This window comes from Arvicola amphibius, chromosome 8 (assembly GCF_903992535.2).
Source record: "Arvicola amphibius chromosome 8, mArvAmp1.2, whole genome shotgun sequence".
Lineage (NCBI taxonomy): Eukaryota > Metazoa > Chordata > Mammalia > Rodentia > Cricetidae > Arvicola > Arvicola amphibius.
In genome coordinates this window covers 55,146,661-55,162,024 of record NC_052054.1, presented here as the reverse complement: position 1 = coordinate 55,162,024, position 15,364 = coordinate 55,146,661, and positions in this window count along the sequence as shown.

The following is a 15,364-nucleotide window of genomic DNA, read 5'->3' as shown; positions in this document are numbered from 1 at the left end:
GTGGCCCCAGTGACAGCGCACCAAGTGAAAGGCAGGGGGAGGGAAGGTGTGTGACTGTTTCCTATCTCTCCCAGCTGGCTTTTCCATGCCTTTCTTCAGGTCGGACTCACCAAAGGACAGCTGTAAGGTGCAGGCCAACCTACTCAGAAGTGCCCCTTGCTTCAGGTAGATCCCATCACAGTGGTCTTCCAAGGTGGGGAAGGGGAAAGAGGCATGGATTGCCATGGACACAGGCAGTAGGAGTGAGCACCTGCCCAGTCCATGGAGAAATGAAGAACAATAATCAGTCAAAGGTAGAAAGCTTTTGCTTTTGTTTTGTTCAGATTTTAGGAGAGATGGGGGGTGCAGTGTCTTGCCAGATGGTCCACACTTGCCTTGAAATCCAGGCAATCCTCCTGCCTCAGCCATCTGAGTCCTGAGATCTTAAGAGTTTGTTACCATGTCCAACACAGATGGTCTGCTTTTAAACTTCCCTATGAATACTCAGTTGTATAAAATGCAGTAACCAAATACCCCTCCCTAGACCCAGCAACGTTTTGAGTCTAAATCTGAGGTAATTCCTGTAACATGAGGGGCCTGCTGGTTGGGGTTTCTGCCCACCCGATACCCCACAGCCGGCAAGCCCCAAAGAAAATCACACAGAGATCTCCATAAGTTATAAAACTGATTGGCCCATTAGCTCAGTCTTCTTATTAGCTCTTGTAGCTAATATTAACCCATTGTTCTTATCTATGGTAGCCACGTGACTCTGTACCTTTCACAGTGGACAGTTCACATGTTGCTTCTCAGTGGTCTGGGCAGGACTGGGAGGAATGGGCTTCCTCCTTCCTAGCATTCCCCTGTTCTCATCGCCCCACCTCTACTTCCTGTCTGGTTGACCCACCTATACTTCCTGCCTGGCCAATCAGCATTTATTTAAAACATGATTGACAGAATACAGACAATTATCCTGCACCAAATTCCTGTGGTTAATTGTAAGTTAATTATATCCATGCAAGCTTCAAGGCAGCAAATTGTATTCCTTCTTCATCTGTGTGCATTGTTCTCTACTCAGAGGGTAGTCTCAAAGACTCACTCACCCACAGAGGCCCGCTGCAGACACACACCACTGCAGACACACACCCACTGCAGATGCACACCCACTACAAACACACACCCACTGCAGACACACACCCACAGCAAACACACACCCACTAAAGACACACACCCACTGCAGACACACAGACCCACTGCAGACACACACCCACTGCAGATGCACAGACCCACTGCAGACACACATCCACTACAGACACACACCCACTGTAGACACACAGACCCACTGCAGACACACATTCACTACAGACACACACCCACTGTAGACACACACCCACTGTAGACACACAGACCCACTGCCAACACACACCCACTCACCCACACACACCCACACATACCCACACACACCCACTGCAGACAACACTCCCACTCACCCACACAGACCCACTATACCAGCATAAATTTAGGAAAAGCCAGAATCCTTCCTGGTTTCTACAACTGTGGTGGTTGTTTGTCCAACTCTTGGGTACTGCACATATTTGTGTTGAAACAATAGAAACAGACTATGAGAATACAATGATTATAAAGATGAAAGAAAAAATAGAGCTCAATTTATTTAATGCTTTTAATCTAAGCAGCCCTCATCCCTCATTTGTAATTAGACATTTAACTGGGAAACACAGCATGAACGAAAAAAATACATGTTGCATATATTTTGTAAACCTTGATTAGAATTGAGGTGAAATTCCCATAACATAAGATTAAACATTTAAAGCACTGTGCATAGTGGTGTTCACCATTAACCTTAGTGCTTGGACGGCAGAGGCAGATGGATCTCTGTGAGTTCAAAGCTGGCCTGATCTGAGTAGCTAGTTCCCAACCAGCCAAGCTACATTCCCAGTATTACGCACAACCATTGGCCCTGTCTAGTTCCAAACATTTCAGGAGACTTGATTCTCATTAAGCAGCCACTAGTATTTTAGTTCATACATATGTCTTTAAAGATTTAGTCTTTTATTTTTGATTAATTGCAGTTGTCCGTATGTGAGTGTGAGTGCAGGTACCTGTAAAGTCACACACGGTCATGAGCCACCTGCTGTGGATGCTCAAATTCAGGTCCTCTGGATGAGACATCTGTCCAGCCCCGATACTTTACTGATTTTTAACTTAATATATTTTAGTTGGGTATGTGGCTTATATCTCCCAGTATGGAGTCCACGACAATTCAAAAACATTAGCCACCTACCTGGCTTATTCTGCTGCATGACCCTTGTCCCATACTCTCCGCGGTTATGAGATAAAAGTTGGTTAAAAATTAAGACAAGACCCCAGCTGTGTAAAGAGTCATGGTGAGATAACCACAGATTTGTGTAAGTAAACTTTTATAAGCCCTGTTAAGCTTGTATAAACACCTTGTTCTCACAATTATACTACTAGTTGTAAAATGTTATCACAAGAACGTACCATCACCTAGGACTTAATCTCAAGTTGTAAAAATTCTTTCATATGCCTCCCGTGGTCCCCCTACTTGTGGCTTTTGCTTTAAAAGGGAGCTACTCCCTCCATTCAGGGTCAAGGGTATCAGAATCCAACCTGCCTGTGGCCCTAACTAGACAGAAGTTCTGGAACCCTGTGGTGATGGGATGAAGTTGCCTCTGTTCATCTAACTGTGGTGGCCTCATCCTCAACATTTGTGTGACTCCCAGACCCAACGCCAGGACCAGGAGGCTGAAGCTAGAAGGCTGCTGTAATCTCAAGGCCGGCCTAGGACTTCTGAAATCATGTCTTGAAGAAACAGAGGCTAGAAAAATATATATTTTAGTATAAATACCCTCTTCTTTATTTATTAATATTTGTTTTAAGGTATAATTAATACTTCTGTACTACAAGAATGTAAATGTCTTCATCTTTTTTCAGAAGCCACATTAATGTCATAAAAGCATAATTATTTCTGGGTTTGGTTTTGGTTTGTAGTATTTATTTCCCTTTGATTTCCTACGACCATGACTCCAGTAGACATAGTACTCAGGAGGTCATGAGCTCAGGAGTAGGAAGACAGTGTGGGTAGCATAGTGAGACTCCCTTAAGAAGGAAAGAAAGAGGGAGGGGGAGCAGAGAGGAGAACCAGGCCTGGTTTATAGCTGTAATCTCAGAATTTGAGTGTGGAGGCAGAAGGCTGAGAGCTTCAATGTCATCTCCAGCTACAAAGCGAGTCGCAGGCTAAACTGGGGTATGTAAGAGTCTGTCTTAGGGGCAAAATAAGAAAAGGAATAAAAAGCAAACAATAAAACCACACACATCACTGTTGACAGTCCCCTTTCTGGGCACTGCTGTTCTCTGTCCCATTTGATGATTTCTACCAGCAATCATGTGTTAACTAGATGGGGATCAATAGAAATTCACCCGTTCCGGGTGTTCAGCAAGCCAGTCCATGATGACACTGTGACGGAAATGTAGCCTGAGCCTTGCCAGGACATCAGCCTTAGCCGTCTCTGCTCCAAATTGTTCTCATGCCATGTGTGCTGTCAGCTCTTGCTCTGTAATTTGTGTGTGGGCAGTGGGGAGGAGGGACAAGCTTTTTGTCTTGCCTCTTGGGTCTTCCAGCTGGGGCTTTGCAAATTAGCCTGGCAAAAGACTACTTACAAAGGCGAGAGAAAGGCTGAGCTTAACACGTACGGAGCACATATGAACAGAGGGAGCTCAGGAGAACTCATACAAAATCTAAAAAAAAAAAAAAAAAAAACCAAAAAACAACAACAACAAAAAAAAACCAGTAAATGTGAAGAGAAAGGATTTTAGGACTCCTAGAGTAACAAACTGGGAATGTATGTGGGGGAAACCAGTGGACGAAAAGAAGGGCTGTTTCAGTAAGCTCTGTTACATAGATTCCTCTCATTTCTTGCCCATCAAAGAACCTGGTGGCTAAACATATAAGCCTGTTTTTACGCAAATGGCTCACAGGAGAGTAGTTTTCTTTGATGTCTACTTTTTCTTTCTTTCTTTCTTTCTTTCTTTCTTTCTTTCTTTCTTTTCTTTCTTTTGTTCTTTCTTTCTTTCTCTCCTTCTCTCTAATTACAAGGCCACATTTTTAGCATTATTATTTTATTTGTGTTTTGTCTGTCTGTATGTCTGTATGACGATCCTGGAGTTACAGACAGTTGTGAGCTGCCATGTAGGTGCTGGGAATTCAGCCCGGGTCCTCTGGAAGAGTAGTCACTGCTCTTAATGGCTGTGTCATCTCTCTATTCCCAGTGTTTACTATTTCTTGATTGTTTCCAACTCAAAATAATCTGCATGCCAATGCAGCATTTGGGGGCAGTGTGGTCTGACCCTTGGGATAGACAATTACTAGAGTTAACATGGCACAGGGGGCTAGGGCTCATCTGTCAACTTCCTTTCCCTGGATACTGTACTTCCCTGAGGAAGTAAATCTTCATCATCCCTCATTAGAAACAGTTTGAAGATCTCTTGAAAAACTGGCTAGGGCAAATGAACTCAGTCTGCTGCCCAGGGGGCACACCTGATCCTCAGCCCAGAGAAGGGCAAGCCCCAACACACCCCGGCAAATCTCAGGGAGCGTCGTATCCAAGCACCCTCCACGGCAGACAGGCACGGATAAAAACAAACAACTAAGTATTACAAAATATTCTTTCTTGGTAAGTTCCTGCTGCGCCAGACCCGGGGGACCTTCTCGACTCTTTCTGTTTGCATGTTTCCTAGCAGCCCCAGCTTTGGTCATAGAACAGTCTAGAGTTAGATAATCCCTACCCCACACTCAGCCACCCCATGCCCAACCACCCCACACCCAACTACCCCCTGCCCAAGTGCTGGAGATCAAATCCAGAGTCGTGCATAGTATAAGAAGTGCCCTACCCCTGAACGCCAACATGTGAACTTTTTAAAGTTTAAGTGGATGCCTTACATGCAAAAGAATGCTAATGCCACCATTGTCTAGCTCCAGGCCTGAAAAGGTATGATAACTGAATTAGCGGACACGGCCATGAGCCTCCTTACGTGGGAAGCAAATTCAGCCAAAGGCTGGGAAAGTTCAAGCCTCCAGAACCCCTCCCTTGCACAGCTGTCTTCGAAAGTTCTGCTTCTAATTTAGCATTTATGATTTGTATTTCTTTTCTTACCCAGGTCCCATAATAACAAAAACTGTTCTTTCTCTACCACGCTCTAACAATACGAAACACCAGATGTGTGGAGGTTTTCTCCCCATATACCAAGGGCGCTCCAGCAGACAACAGCTGGGGAAGCTCTAATCCATTCAGCTCAGTCCCCACACCGCCTGCTCGGCAATAGCATCCGATCCCACAAGTGGAGTGTTCAGACCCACAAGGCTTCACTCCATTTCAGATGCCAACCATAAGCAAGACTGATCAGCCTGCTATGACCAGACACTTGATTCATTGAGTGGGTGGCAGATTATTCTCCCACCTGAGCAGCAGCAGGTCAAATCTCTTACCCTCACCTACACCCCACCCCAGCCAACTCCACCTGTGCTGGGCATTATTCCACTTTCTAACTTCCCCGGGTTAATGGATATCCTCATAGCCATAAGTGATATGGATTTCTGGCGGGGCTTTACTTTGCATTTCTTTGAGAATCTGCAGTCTCTTCCCTATCATGGTTAGGCAGTGAATCTCCTGTTTCTAAGTCTTCAGCTGTATTTTTTTTCTTCTGGGGTAGTGTCTGTCCTTTCTTGCAGAGTTCCTTGTTTGCTCCAGTGATTAATCCTTTGGTCACTTCTCGATGACCTAAACTGCCTTCCACTCAGCAGAGGTTGAGTTCATTCATGGCGCTGTGGCCATTTCTTAACCTCCATGCAACCTGGTGGCAGAAACCCTGATAGAATTTGATTTGATATGATTAGACCCTTCGATTTGGCATGTGATCTCTTTCTTGCTTTCTCTTTTTCTGTTTGGGCTGGGGTCGAAGTCAGGTTCTCAACCATGCCAGGCTGAAGAGCAAGCAGTCCACCACTGAAGGTCAGTCCTGGGTTGTATATACTTTCAAAGTCTTGTTAAAGAATTTTTTTATCTGTCCCAGGTTACAATGTTTTAGGGTTTTTTTTTTCATATTAGCTTTATAACTTTTTATCTTTTCCAGTTAGGTCTCAAATATGTTGAAAATAATCTTCTTGTTTCAGAAAAGGGGCCTCAGGGTCCTTGGTCTCCACACCAGGTTTTCTGTGGTCTCAGCAATGAGTTGGACAGCACTTAGGAAAGCGGTAGTAAAAGTCTTAGGTGGTGAGACAGATATTAGAGGCTTCGAGGCCACTGAAGACAGACCACTCCCCCATTGACTAGAAAGGCGAATGCTTCCCGTGGGTTTAAATTACCTAAGGAAAGGTGGTGAGCAACTTCCTCCTGGTTAAAACAATAAACACCTCAATTCTGCCTTTGTCAGGCCTTGGATGTAGATCTGACAATTGAAGCTACTCCAAATCTTACACAGTATTTCCTCTCTTTTACAGAGTTAATCCAGCTGGGCCTGTCACTCATCAAGTGAGGAATCCACAGGCCAGGAAAGCTGCTTCAGCGGAAGACACGCTAGGAGAGAGAAGGACTACTTGACCCCTTAATGAGGTCTTGTACTTGTCCTACCCAGAAGCCCCTTCCTCGGTGTAGAAACTTACAAAGCTCCCACCATGTAGCTCCGTTGAGCCTGCCCACTACTCTGAATCCCTACTCAGACGAGCATAACTTTCCGTTTTTTTTCCAGTCTTTTTTTTTCAGACATAGGCCAAAGCCTACTTGTGCTTTTCCTGGCACTGTGGGCCTCCTCACTCATTCTCTGAAGTGCCCTCTTACCTTCCCCCTTGCCTCGGATTGGCTGCTCTCTTCCTCCGGGCAGCTGCCAAGATTTTATGGCTCACTCGCCCTGGATTTTTGTTTTGTTTCTCTTAGACTCTAATTACATTGTTCTCAAGCTTCCTTCTAAGTCCATTTTAAAATTAGTTTATTAATGAAACTAAGAACCCCAAATTTCCCCCAGTAAAATCAGTTATAGATGTATTGAAAGGAAGAGTGAGAACAGGCTGTGAACTCCACAGATTTGAGGAGGGCTTGAGCAAGCACGTGACTGGAGAGCCCTGAATTCCTTTGAGGGGGTTCCTCAGGCCAGCCTGGGCAGAAGAGGAGCTGATCTGCAGGGCCAGGAATGGGTGGAGCCTAGCCTGGCAGTTGGGGGATTCATCCATCACTGTAAGTGCAAGCAGGCGTGCGCGAGCGTGCACGGACGTGTGTGTGTGTGTGTGTGTGTGTGTGTGTGTGTGTGTGTGTGCTTGCGCGCTCAAGGTCATGACGAACCCTCCAGCCCACAGGACACCTTAGGGACAGGTTGGCTTTCTCTGCACTTGGGCCGCAAACCAGTTTAAGTTGGACTTTTTTCTTTTTTAAAAAAGTCTTCTCTCTGAATGTTTCCGAAAACAGATGATTGCGCACAGAATGGGGCTTGCTGGTTGTTGTCCTATTGAGAAAAAGAATGTGTCTTGGGTCACTGCACCGTTTCTGCCTTTGCTGCCTCATTTTGGGTGTAAGATTAGGCAGGGACCTGATTTTATCTTTCTTCATCCTTTCTTTCTCTGCCTCTTTACCCATGACTAAATATCCCATCACACTTTATTAACCTGAAGGGCTGACTCTGTGTATGAGATTACAGACATATTAAGCAACTTTCTTACTATGACAGAATATCCGAAATCGTCAATTTAAAAAGGACTTTTAGCTTATAATTTCAAAGCTATTTTTCCATGGCCACATGGTGCCTTTGCTTTGGGCCCGTGCTGGCACAGTAGATTATGTGGAAGTGTGCAGGAGAAGCCTGCTCTCCTCATGGTTATCAGGAAACAAAGAAGAAAGGGCCAGGGTTTCAAGGGCACACTCCCCTCATTCTAACCCCATCCCCAACTACTAAGTTCCACCTCTTACAGGTTCTGCTATCTCCCAACAGCACAATAGGCTGGACCTTTTGAACATGTAGACCACTAGGGAACATTCTAGATCCAAACTATAGGAACAATTAAATACAGACTAATCCACTTCAGTGCCACATGGGAGCCACATCCGTGTACTGCTGCATCATCTGGCCGTTCCCTCCTTGGTCTCCTACAGTTTCAAGCTTGAGTTAGGCACATGTGGAATTTTCTTAGGCATCGCTAGAAAAGCATCCTAAGGCTAGAGAGATGACTTGCTGGGAAAGAGCACCTGTTGTACAAGCACAGGGACCTGAGTTCGGATCCCGGGCATCCTTCGGAAATGACATAGGTCTGTAAACCTAGTATGGAAGGGCAGAAACAGGCAGATCCCAGGAGTTGGCTTGTTTTGGTCTAGGGAGGTGAGGCAATGAAAATGCATGCTGGCCAAAGAGGAAACAGCACAGTGGCTGTCACGGTTCACATCCCTGGAAGTGGGCCACCGGCTCTACAAGCATAGAAGGGCCCTGTCACCAGGCAAGGCACCAACCAAGGTTGAGCGAAGGGACATGGATACAAGTGGCTCTGAGAATGTTCCGTGCACAGCAGGGGGCTGAGGAGGCAGTCAAGCGTCTCCAAGCGGCCTAGCACTCTGGGCAAACCAAGGCTGGGATTGAGAGAATAAAACTCGGTGGTCTTGGTGACTGCAGGCCATGGTGTGACTGGGTCATGAACAGCAGACGCTAGCACATGACTGGAAGACCGAACATGTCAAGTTAGAAAGCAAAAGAGAGCTGAGGGTTAGAAGCTCCAGCCCCCAAGGCCTTGGTGCTGCTGTGCCCATTTCTCCTGCACAGGGACTGAGGTGACTTCCAGGGAGATGACCCAGGGAGAGAGAAAAATCCAGACATTCTGTTTTGAGATTTTTGTTTGTTTCGTTGTTGGGCTTTGTTTGTTTTGTTTATTTGAGACTGGCTCTCACTGTGTAGCTTTAGCTGGCTTGGTGCTTGCTATGTAGACTAAGCTGGCCTCAAATTCAAAGAGATCTGCCTCTGCCCCTGCTGCCTTCTGTGCCCTTATACCTCTGCCTCTGCCTCCCAAGTTTTGGGATTAAACGTGTGTGCTACTATGCCCACCCAGTTCAGGAAAGTTAAGTGTTAAGTCAAATATCCTGTTGAACTGGTAAGTACAATTCTGGGTTAATAAATGGTTGTGATTTATTTTACCCAAGATATGACATACAGCATTATATGCATTTCACATCTATTATAAAATGCTTAGCTTCTGAAGACTGGATTCAAGCATTGCAAAAGTAAAATCCGAGGGGCCTTGGAGAATGAAACCAGGAAACACGATAAGACACAGCTGGGCAGGTAAGAAATTGAGGCATAAAGAAATCAAAAGCTTTGCATCCCGCAGAGAGTTACAAGCAAGCAACTGTGGCCTGCCAGACGATCTGCCCCACCTTGGCTCCGAATGTGAGCAGGTACAACCCTTCTGAGATGCCGGTGCTGCTGGCAGAGCTCTTCTGGGTCACAGACGCTGAACTTAGAGAACTTCTCAGTGCCGCCTCTCATCTCCAAGGTGATGCCACCGCCACCCAGGAAGTATGCAATACACCAACGGCAGCCTGGAGCCTCGTCACTGCTCTGAGACTCCCTCTCTCAGACCATCCAGCACGTGGGTGGCTGGGCCTCATGCAGCTGACCTGAGAAGTTGTCCGTGTAGAGGAAGAAATGGGTATGGTTTTTATATGTCCTTCCTTGTTTATAGATAGAAAATTTCCGAGACTGGCATGGTGCTACTGTGGCTGGAGGTTTTAGGCTCCTAGCCCTGGTAGTTCTAACAAGCTAGGCTCAGTCATATTCACATACACACCTCCTAAATATACACACTTGTGACACTAAAAGCAAAAAACGGGGGGTGGAGGGGTTGTTCAATATGGGCACAGTGGGAACAAGAATAAATAAGGAGGCCCATTGACCTCACAAGTCTTCAGAAGCACCAGCTTGGTATAGCGTAGGAAGTGTGCACTGCTGAGCAGTCCCGATAAAACTATGGTTCTGCCCATCCCCAACCCATCGTTATCTTGATTTTAGTCTCTCTTGCAAAAGCCGTCTGCTAAACTTCCAGAATGGTGTGAAAGCTTTTCCTGGGAACCAAGCTCCTCTTCTGAGAGACACCTGACGCCAGCCTTTTCCTCCCCAGAATGATTCCTAGGGAAATTATAATCCCTTGGGGATTCTAGTTTGGATATCTGGTAGCCAAAGGGAAGGACATGTCTCTCTATCTTTGCTCCTGTCAGATAGTTACAGTACACTGAGGCAGGGGACTGCACTCCTAGACACGTGGTAAATATCCAATCTCAAAAAACCAGTTATCTGAGGGAAGCAGATTCTGCTCCCAAAAGGTTACGTTTGACTTTCTCTTCATACAGAAGGGGCTTTCTGCGCAAGTCCCAGAGGGCCAGCAAAACAGTCCCCTCTCTTCTGGTCTCCGAAGGCTTTAGGCAGCCAAGAGGCAGACAGTTCTGCTCTGAGAGCCTCACAGCTAGCTGGCAGCTGCTACTTCTGTGTGAGCCTGCTATACTTGCCAAGGTGACCCTGTCCCATCTTGGATTCAGGCAAATCTCTTACCAGCCCAGCCTTTCCCCAGTCTGCTGGCTGGCTATAAGTCTCTTTCACACTACCTAATCATGGGATGCAGACTTTTGGGCCATATCGTCTTTACCATTTGTCTCAGTATCTGTTCAACCGCTGGCTCCATGCCCTGGTATCCACACCATCTGGCCGTTATTCCGGTATCCCATTGCCAAGGGGGACAGGAAACTTCAGGAGGCTCACAGTCACCCCAGAACTCACTCTGGAGGGCAGCTCCGTGTTGATCTCGGTCATCAGCTCTGCATCTGGCTCCCCCAGTACTGAGGTGCGGTAGGAAACAGCATCCTCAGCCTGCATGCATGCTCTAATCCCCCCAGCTCACAAGGCAGGAATAAGTTTTACATTCATAAGTAGCTGAAAGGAGATCAAAATAACAATAAGATAGTGCATACAAAAAGTTAAGGCTTAGAGAGATGGCTCAGCAGTTAAGAGCAATGACTGCTCTTCAGAAGACCAGGTTCAGTTCCCAGCACCACTTGGGGGCTTATGGCTGTCTCTTAGGAGGTCTGACACACTCTTCTGGACTCTGCGGACACTGCATGTACACGGTATACACATGTACATACGGGCAAACACTCAAACACATGAGATAAAATATACATTTTTTTAAAGAAAAGTTCAAATTTCTGTGTCCATAAATAAGGGTCTGCTGGGCCCAGGTCATGTGTGTTCCTTTGCTCTTGTGCTCCCATGGCAGAACCAAACAGTTCCCCACAGAGACTTGAGGACCATAAAACTGAAAAATTGATGATCTTGTCTTCTGCAGTAAAAGGTTGCTCACCAGCCTCAGGCCCAGGTTAAGCCCTCCCCATCCTCATGGCTGTGTGTCTCGAAGATGAATGCCACTCAGGATGGCAGGGAAAGCAACTGGGCCAGCTTCCACCAGGTGCCGAGCTGTCTGAAGAGTTGGGCTATCGGTTTTCAACTCCGGTCTAGCTCAGTCTCCTTGGTGTCTCTTTTCTCTAGGTCTGGAACTGTTTTCTCCTTTATTGTGTCTACATGTTCAAAGCTTCAAAATTTAACATTCAGTTAGGAGTTATATTCCTATATGTATATATGCAATGACAATTAATAAAGAGGCCATGAATCTGAAAGAGATCAAGGACGGGGATATATGGGAGGACTTGGAGGGAAGAGGGACATGATATAAGTTCAGGAAAAGAGAAGAAATAATTTAAACTTTAAAAAATCCCTCAAGGCTTTGCCATGCCCCACTGTGACCACAACTATCAATGTTCTTGTTTCTGGGCATTCTATCAAATAGTTTGCTCCCTGTTGAAATTTCCCAGAGAGAAAGGGAACTGTCTAGTTTTTGCTTCTAAGCATGCTGGGTTATGAGTTAACCCAAGGGGCAGGGTCAAACAGGACAGAGTGTAACCCAAAGCTGTCCCTTCGGGTTTCCCCTAACAGGGCTCTGGCAATGACAGAAAATGAGAATAACTTGCTTACTATGCAGAGATGTATATGAACTTAATACTATGTTTCAAATTCACTGGTCAAGCTTGCTAGCAAAGATGGGAGAAAAAGAATCCATGACTAATAATACCATTAGAGTTAAGGGAGCTAGGGCTGGGGTTGTAGCTTGCTGATGGAATACTTGTCTAGCATGAGGCTCTAGTTCAATCTCCAGTACTGCCTCCACCCCTGCCCCAAAAAGTTAAGGGAATCTCTTGTTAGCAGGGCTTGCTCTTGCATGGGTAGTCAAGAGGATAATATGGCCACAGAAGTCAGAAAGCATCAGGCTGTATGCTGTGTCCAAAGGGTTTCATGGAAGCCAGTCAGGCAGGAAACAGATGATGGATATACCAAGAACCCGAGAATATGTGTCTCATAGGGTAGGAACAGAGAATATTTATATAGTATTATATATATATATATAATATTATTGATATACTATATACAGTAAAATATATGTTATATATAATATATACCATAGGGCAGAGCAATTAGAGCTAGGCAGATTCTTCCACTAATGCCAGTGGGGAACTGAAGGAATGAATAGGAGAGAGAGAACATTCTAGGGACAGTATTGACATCAACAGAGAGAATCAGGATCAGTAGACCAATAGCGGTAGAGATAACTTGAGACTGCCTCCCCCACGACAAGCTTCTGTACCTGGTCAGGATGGTACAGGGTAAGTCAGCAGTGCAGGACATCCTTGGCTACACCAAGAGGTAGGAAGACAGCGGGTGAGCACTTGCAGAAATATTTGTGAATGACTCCAACTGACCTTGACGTGGTATTTAACAGGAACACTTGGAGCAAAGTGAAGAACCTTGGTCAGTGAAACCAAAATGTTCTTGACTGTTGGATGCCTTTCCCTTGAGTCTGTACAGAGAGTGGGTCATAAGGAAACCCAAGAGTCAAGAGAGTAAAGTTACACTCTAGCTGGGGGAGCCAGCTGGCCAAGAAGACCCAACCACTCCAGGAAGCCAGGAAGACATGAAGCATAAGACCTTGTAGGGCTGTCTCCCTTTTGTGTCAAAGAGCAGCACTGTATGAGTCTCTCACACTGACTTTGTAGATGTCTAAACTACTTCCATTACTTCTGAGTCCTGTGTCAAAGTTGTTTAGGTGGTTGTCCCTGCTGCTGTGGCTATCTTCATCCAGAGTCAAGAGCAGAAGTTTGGCTAATTAGATAAATGAATCATAGAGAGGACTTCTTATTGGCAAAATTTGTATTCTGTGAAATGGGCATCAACTGTTGAATGATGTTCATGGCAAATACATTGGCTACACCTCTTCTCAGACTGCCTTTACCCTGTGTATGGTAGGTGTAAGACTTGGGCCAGTCCTTAGTCAGAACACAGGACTTGTGGCTCTAAATGTGTCTCACGTTCAGCCACAATACTGGTTGTGATGTTGACATCTGATCTTAAGACTTTTCTTCTGTATCTGTAAAGGAAACCTTTGTTTAAAGAATGACCAGTGCTAGCCAGGTGTGATCTCATTAGCTATTGATCCAAGCCCTGGAGACAGAGGCAGGAGGATCGCTGTGAGTTTGAGGGTGGCCTGGTCTTCATATCAAGTTCTAGGACAACCAGGACTGCATAGAGAAACCTGCCTCAAACAGTAACAACAACAAAGAGTGAACAGAGCACCTAAAAGATTAAAAGGCTGGAATGTTGCTCACCTTCCAGAACCAGACAAACAATGCTTTTCATCTCCCCGCTGATAACAAACATTCATTTGGGTTAAGACCTGTCTTAGGATTTCTATTGCTGTGAAGAGACACTATGACCACTGCAGCTCTTATAAAGGAAAATGTAATTAGGGCTGGCTTACACTTTCAGAGCTTCAGTCCATTATCATTCTGACGGGAAGCAAAGCAGTGTGCAGGCAGACATGGTGCTGGAAAAGGAGCTGAGAGTTCTACAGGAAGTGGTCTGAGACACTGGGTGTGACTTGAACATATTTGAGACATCAAAGTCCACCCCCATAGTGACACTCTTCCTCCAACAAAGCCACACCTACTCCAACAAGGCCATGCCTCCTAATAGTGCCACTCCCTGTGAACTTATGGGGGCCAATTGCATTCAAACCACCACAAGACCTTCATAATAAACACATATTTGGGTTAGGACCATGTGTTGCTTACTTTTCTCATCGTGATAACGAAATGCCTGAGAGAAGTAAGAAAATGACCTTTTACTTTGATACCCAGTTTGAGGGGTAGGCCATCACAGCAGGGGTGTGGCTGTGAGAGCAGGTCTGAGGGCGACCAGCGCATGATCAGTGCATGAAGCAGCTTCTCATGTTATGTCTTCAGTCAGGAATGAGAGAAAGAGGTGGATTCCAGTGCTCAGCTGACTTTCTCCCCCTTTCCTTTTCTTTTAGTCTGAGATGCCCCTTGAGAGTAAATCATTCCTTGTCAGTTAAACCTCTGGAAACACCCGCTTGGATACATCGAACGGCATGTTGCTAGGTGAGTCTAAATCTAGTCAGGTTGACACTGAAGACAACCCCAGGCCTGCTGTCACTGCATGATGGTAGGTGTCATGGGGAGATGGGATCACCTCCTAGCTTATCTCGGCCAGGAGTAGATGACACTAGGGATGGAGGGAGGGATGTTCTCTGGAGACTGGTGACATTCTTTCACTTGTCCATACGGCAAATATTTTGAGTGTGATATCTCACTTCATGCACACTTGCTAACTGTGCCCAAGGCTGGCATGGTCTCCCTCCAGAAGTTTTCAGTCCAAGAGCCTTGTGACAAAGCAAATAATAGCAACCAGCGTCGAGTAAAATGGCAGAGAAATACAGAGGAGTGGGACCTGGGCCAGGGTCCTTGTTTGCTTGGGAAAATTTCAAGGGCTGGAATTTAACACACAGGCCAATTGCCTGAAGGCCACTGTGTCCCACGGCCCTTTTACACAATTCATAGTTCAAGGACATCTTTTCTATCCCTTGGTCATCCTCCTCACATCAGTTTGGGACCATGTGGACACCTGGTCCTCTGCTATTTTTAACCCAGAGGGCAATGAGGTTTAAAACCACATAATGCAGTTGGCAGATTTCATCCCCAGAGACCAAAGAGTGAAGGGGTTCCGTGCCTTGCCCAAGGGCGTTTATTGAGTCAACAGTTGAAACAGGAACAGAACCCAGTCACCAGACTCTGGGGCCAGGTGACTCCTCTGCCCGTCAGTGTCTCCTAAGGGGGAAATAATCTCGTGAAGTATCAAATGGCTCTAGTCTTTTGATGAGTGTGCAAATCGAGGAGTAAATGAGAAGGGTGAGTATTGAATTTCCCTT